This window comes from Emydura macquarii, unplaced genomic scaffold, assembly GCF_026122565.2.
Source record: "Emydura macquarii macquarii isolate MOO-44397 ecotype Brisbane River unplaced genomic scaffold, CSIRO-AGI_Emac_v2 contig_383, whole genome shotgun sequence".
Classification (NCBI taxonomy): Eukaryota; Metazoa; Chordata; order Testudines; family Chelidae; genus Emydura; species Emydura macquarii.
In genome coordinates, this window is record NW_027130520.1 from 12,180,651 (window position 1) to 12,186,951 (window position 6,301).

Below are 6,301 nucleotides of genomic sequence, written 5' to 3' on the forward strand. Positions count from 1 at the left end.
GAAATGAGGCACTCACAGCCGACTGTACGTCCAGCTGTCATTCTGAAACACCTCTCTAGGGGTGGGGTGCATGGGGTACCGCGCGGGCCCGGGAACATGAGAGAAATGTGTGCGAAGAGTCTGGGGAGGGCTTGGAAGGCAATTCTGTATGGGATGTAGGGGGAAGCAAGGACATATGTGTTCTGCCTGCAGTGCAATCAGGGACTTCAGCATGTGTTTGGTCCTCCAGAAGCTGTATCATCTACTCCTACCCATTTCCTCTCCTGGCAATCCATTCTCAGTCTTTCATTTATTGTCTCTCTCCATGCTCTCTGCTCACTATCAGCTGCATCAGACAAATGCAACACCTCCCTGAACATGTCTTCCTTACTCCTCCTGGTCTGTCACCTTATCACTCGGAGCCACTCAGCTGGTGTGCAGGAGCAAACCCTCAAAGGCACATCTGCAGAAGCTAACTGAAACAATAGACAGAAGCACTATTCTGAGTGCTCTCACAGCTTTGATTCACACAAGTTAGATACACCACTTTCTCGCTTTCCCTTGGCAGGCCCACAGCGCGGCAAGAGTCCTTAACCCTGGTGAGTTCAGCTGAGGGAGGTGGAGGGGGAGAACGGGCAGATGGGACAAAGAGGGATTCACAGGGATATCAATACAAGCACCATTATTCTGAATACAGGCACTGTTTTCCACAGGCAGGGGTGAGAGCAGCTGATATTTGGCGCCTAAGAGTAACCGAGGATGTAAGTGTAGCTCCTGCATGCGTGCGGCTACAGACTGGGTCCATATGCTGCTCATTGTGTGCTGCTTTGGTGCCTGCAGGGGTAATTGCTGATTGGCATGGCAAAGTTTCCTACCACGAGGGAAGAAATAAGGCTGCCCTCCCAAGGAACCTTTGGCAGAGGGCTGCAGAGTACCTCCACACAAGTTTCCTGGAAATCTCTATGGAGGATTTCTGGGAGATCCCGGTATGCATCAACGAACTTTTTCACAGCCTGGCTGCAGAGAGAAGGAGCAGCAGATGTAAACAGTGCTAGCGTTAATTATTTCTATCCCTCTCCTACCCTGGGACAAAATGAAACAGAGCTCGACTTCATGTCTTCCTGCAGTGTCAAAGTGCAATGAGTACTTACTGGAACTTCTCTCTCCTGCATCAGGCATGCCAGAGCCAGAGTGCTGGGACTGGCTAGACCCCTCCGGAGTTAAAAAAAGATCCTGGCTTGCCATGCCACCAGATGTCCCTGTCGCCTGTCCCCCATCCTCCTCCAACTCCACTTACTCATCCATCTCTTTGTCCTCGGGATTCACTCTGCTGGCCGCTGTTTCCAGTCCCCTAAAGTAACCATGAGGCTCTCAGCAGTGGAGGTGGGGGTCATTGCCAAGGATGGCGTGAAGCTCCTTGTGGAAGTGGCATGTCTTTGGCGATGCACCAGACCGACAATTGGCTCCCTTGCCTTCCGGTACGCCTGCTTCAGCTCCTTGATCTTATCACAGCACTGCCACATGTCCCTTTCGTGCCCCCTCTCCTCCATGCCACAAGCAATCTGCCTAGAGGTATCAAAGTTCCTGTGGCTGGAGCAGAGCTCCAACTGCACTGCCTCCTCTCTCCACAGACCCAGCAGATCCAACAACTTTGGGGTACTCCAGGTCAGCTGGGAAGATGCGATGTGAGCTGTCCATGCCGAGCAAACAGGAAGTGGAATTTCAAAAATTCCCGGGCTTTTAAAGGCAGAGGGGTGCATGCCTGCGTACCTGGCTACAGGGCAGCAGAGTTCACCTTGGGGGAGTTCCCACAGAGATTTCACCTTTCAGTCTTCTGTGAGCAGTAAATACAACATCTGAAAAGGCTCTTAGAAAGAAGACAATATGGATAGTGAGTGATCAGTTGTTGTGACCTGCACAGGATATGCCATGTTTGTCTTTCTCCCAGAGGATTGAAGCAACTTTGTCTGTATGAAGTGCAAGATGGTCTCCATATTGGAAGAGAAGGTTAAAGGACTAGAGACCCAAGAATGAATCCTGTGTTATATCCGAGAAAACTAACTTTCTGGATAGAAGTCAGGATTTGGTACTGCAGGCCCAGCATGCTGAAGAATCAGACAGGGCAGTGCAGAGGGGACAGAAGAATGGGGAAAGAAATTGGCAGTGTGTGACTGCCAGAAGAAGAAAGAGGAGAACCGATATATACCCAATGAATCTAGAGGTAAGCTTTCTATAAGTTTTCTATAAGTTTTCAGGCTCTCTGTACAGATACTACTATGGAGAATGGTTTGGAAGAGTCATCTGAGGGAAGGGATCAGAAGCAGACCCCATCAATCAGAAGGCATGGGATGCATTGTCCTAAGGATGGGGTTCCCACGACTACCACTCCCAAGAGGAGGAGACAGGAGGTGGTGGTCAGGAACTCACTCCTAAGGGGGACAGAGTCTTCCATCTGCTGTCCAGACTGGGAAACTTGAGACGTGCTGCTTGCCTGGAGCTAGAATTCAGGATGTGATGGAGAGTGTGCCGAGACTCATCAAGCCCTCAGATCGCTACCCCTTCCTATTTCTCCATGTGGGCACCAATGACACTGCCAAGAATGACTTTGAGCGGCTCACTGAAGACTAGGTGGCTGTGGGAAGAAGGATAAAAGAGTTTGAGGCACAAGTGGTGTTCTCGTCCATCCTCTCTGTTGAAGGAAAAGGCCCAGGTAGGGACCATCGAACTGTGGAAGTAAATGCGTGGTTACGCAGGTAGTGCCAGAGAGTGGGCTTTGGATTCTTTAACCATGGGATGTTGTTCCAAGAAGGATTGTTAGGATGAGATGGGATCCACCTAACGAAGAGAGGGAAGAGCATCTTTGTAGACAGGCTTGCTAACCTAGAGAGGAGGGCTTTAATCTAAGTTTGCCGGGGGATGGAGATGTAAGCTTGGGGGGGAGTGGGATACCAGGGGCAAGCATAAGGAGGAGGGTGCAACAGGGGAGGCCCTCTGATTCATACTGAGAAAGTAGAGCAATCGGCTAGTTATCTTAGGTGCCTGCACACAACGCAAGAAGCCTGGGAAACAAACAGGAGGAACTGGAAGTCTTGGCACTGTCAAGGAACTATGATGTGATTGGAATAACAGAGACTTGGTGGAATAACTCACGTGACTGGGGCACTGTCATGGATGGGTATAAACTGATCAGGAGGGACAGGAAGGGAGAAAAAGGTGGAGGAGTTACACTGTATGTAAGAGAGCAGTATGATTGCTCAGAGCTCCAGTATGAAACTGGAGAAAAGCCTGTTGAGAGTCTCTGGGTTAAGTTTAGAGGCAATAGCAACAAGGGTGATGCCATGGTGAGAGTCTGCTATAGACCACCAGACCAGGAGGATGAGGTAGATGAGGCTTTCTTCAGATACTAACAGAAGTTTCCAGATCATGGGCCCTGGTTCTCATGGCGGACTCTTTTGTTTTAGAGTTGGGAAATCTTATCAATTCAAAAGAGCCACAGTGGCTTCTGAATCAGCAAGAAAGTGCACACCACTATAAACTTCCAAGAAAGAATGGGATTTCATCAGGTAGCCACTTCACGCACTTTGAAGAGTAAATAAGAAAGTGCATGACATCATTTATAAGCTAAGCAGGCAGCAAAATAATGAAATGCCACTGCTGATGGGGGGGCATGAAGTGATCTATGCTAGCTATAACTGGCTCTATTTATTCAGAAGCTGGTTTCCTCGGCTGAAAAGAAAGATAAACAAATCACAGTGTGGTAAAGTGCCCAGTGTGTGCACTTTATTTATGATGTTCATGAATCAACCTAAACAAAAAGTTAGGAGACAGATATGTGCGAGTGATTCTTGGGACCTCTGCTTGTTATCCTTCACAAGAAAAGAACCCCTAGTTCATGTCTCCAAATGATTTGGCTTGGCTTGTGTTTACTACACGAATAAAGCTGGGTGATATTTTTCAGTCAAATAGTAAATTTGGCTCCCAAAATGCAGTTTTGGGGTGACCAAAACTATTCATTAAATTGGGTCAAAATTGGAAAATAGTTTCAGCCAGAAAAAAATATGAAAAATTTTTTTTTGAAAAAGTTGAACAATTTAATTTCAGAATGTACTGTTTCACTAAGAAACAACAGAAAAATGGTACAAACAACATGAACATAATTTTTTAAATTCTTTTTGTTTGTTTTGGCAAAAAAAATGGAAAAAATCCATTTTGGTTTGAAAGTAAATGAACTTTGGAGGGAATTTTTGGGGTTCAGCCAGCAATCTGAAAAATCAATGATTCAGTTGGCTCTGCACATGTTTTAAAATGTTAGCTGCTGCATCTGTATCTATGCAATTCAAAATAAAATCGCTCTGAGAAAAATAAATAAATATGACGTATAATTGTCTTCACATTTGTTGGAAACCAAGTTCCAAATACTCACTTCTGATGTCGATAAATTGAGTTTAATAGATCTCTTGTGTCAACCATAAGTTAAAATCCAAGGTCCTTTCCTCTGTGCTTGGACATTTTAGATCTGTGGCACTTTTACAAAAAGAGGGCTTTGTCCTGGATCAGAATTTCCCCTTTCTCCTTCTCTTGTAAGGTCTAAGGCCTTGTTTTTTTTGGCTAAGCAGTAGCAGCTATATTAGGAGAGACAGCAGCCATAAGCTAAAAAGCACATGGGCACATCTTCATAGCCCTATCTACATTGCATCAAACATTGTAATATCGGGCTGTTAAGAAGGTGCTACTGTCCTAATAGTACATACCACCATCAGATAAAGAAACAGATATCAAGACGTTTAAAGAAAACTTCGTCTGGTAGCATTCTGTCTGGCAAGGAATCACTTAACAACAGTTGTGGCTGTAAAATTACATTTCTTATTGTTTTGTCTTTATGGTACACACTTCTCTATTGTTTATCTGAATGATTTCTGTCTGGTTCTTTGATTGTTTCTGTCTGTTGCATAACTAATTGTGCAATATTTAAATCAACTAAACTGGTGGGATTGGGCAAACTGTTTTGTAATGGGCTAGTATTGGTGTTTTGTACTGTAGTTTAAAATGATTGGTTAAGATACACCTAAGCAGGACCCAAGTTTTAACTATATAAACTGAGGTCCAAAAGAAAGTTCTTTTGGAGCCTAACTCCAGGGTACAGCCCAAGATCAGAGCTGCCAGACCTCAACACCCTGCCAACTGTTTTTACAAAGTTGGAGTCCCCAGATGGTCTAATTCTAATGGGCCACCAGAGACGTTTGTCTGCCTTATTGGGAGTGGTGAGCATTGTTAGTTTAGTGTGTATATTCTGTTTTGGTAATTGTTAATAAATAGAAGTTAAGGCTATTACATGTAAAGCTCCTTCACTAGAAAAAGGTCCCACAAGCCCACAGACGATTAAGTCCGAAGCCCTCAAATTGGGAAAGGCAGGGGATACCTTGAGCCCTATGGATTGGAATAAAGGTAGGGTGCCCTAGTGTGTGGGGAACAATGTTGTGCAAGGTGCTGCTCACTGCTTGGCTGCCATTCTGCATTCCAGTGTGTGTGTGTGTAGCTGTGGAATGGAGTGTGTAGTGATCTGTAAAAAATATTATGATTCTAAAGGCTAATTTTTTCAGATTAGTGAAACGGTGCATTATCAGTGGAAATTTTCGACTTTTTCATCAGAAAGAGAGTGGCTTTTATAGAAGTAGCTGCTTATGAGATTACATTGCATTTATATGCACAGATTCCTAGGTGCAGCCAACGGCTGTTCAAAGTTACATCTGCTAGAGCAGCGTTTCTCAAATGCGGCCACCGTGGCCACATGCAGCCACCAAGGGCTTTTCTTCTGGCCACAGACTCTTGGGAGGTGACTGGGGGGAGGATGAGGGGAGGAAGCAGTGGCCCCTCCACCAAGGCTGCCAGCAGCGGTTGGGCCCTGTCCCCCTCTGGAGCCACAAACGCTGGAGGAGCAGGCAGCCAGTGCAAGTTCCCCACCTTCCTGGGTGCAGTGGGGCTCAACTTCTGGCTAGAGCCTTGGGGTGGCGGGTGGCAGACTCCAGCCATGGGGCTCCGTCCCCTGGCCATGAAGTGGCAGGCTCCATCTCCCAGCTGTGGGCCTTCTGGGTATGGCCCCAGGCTCACCACCCCCCATTGCACCTGGCCTCCACTGCCTCCTCCAGCCCTTGACTCCAGCTGTGGGACCTTGGGATCCGCCTGTTGGGATTCAGGCTCTGCTGGCTGCATGGCAACAGGTGCCGGTCCCAGGCTGATTCCCCCCAAACCCTCTGCAGCCCCTATTGTCACTCCCCCTGCCCCCCCTCCCGCTGCCTCCATACCCCCTCCCCATCCAGGGCTT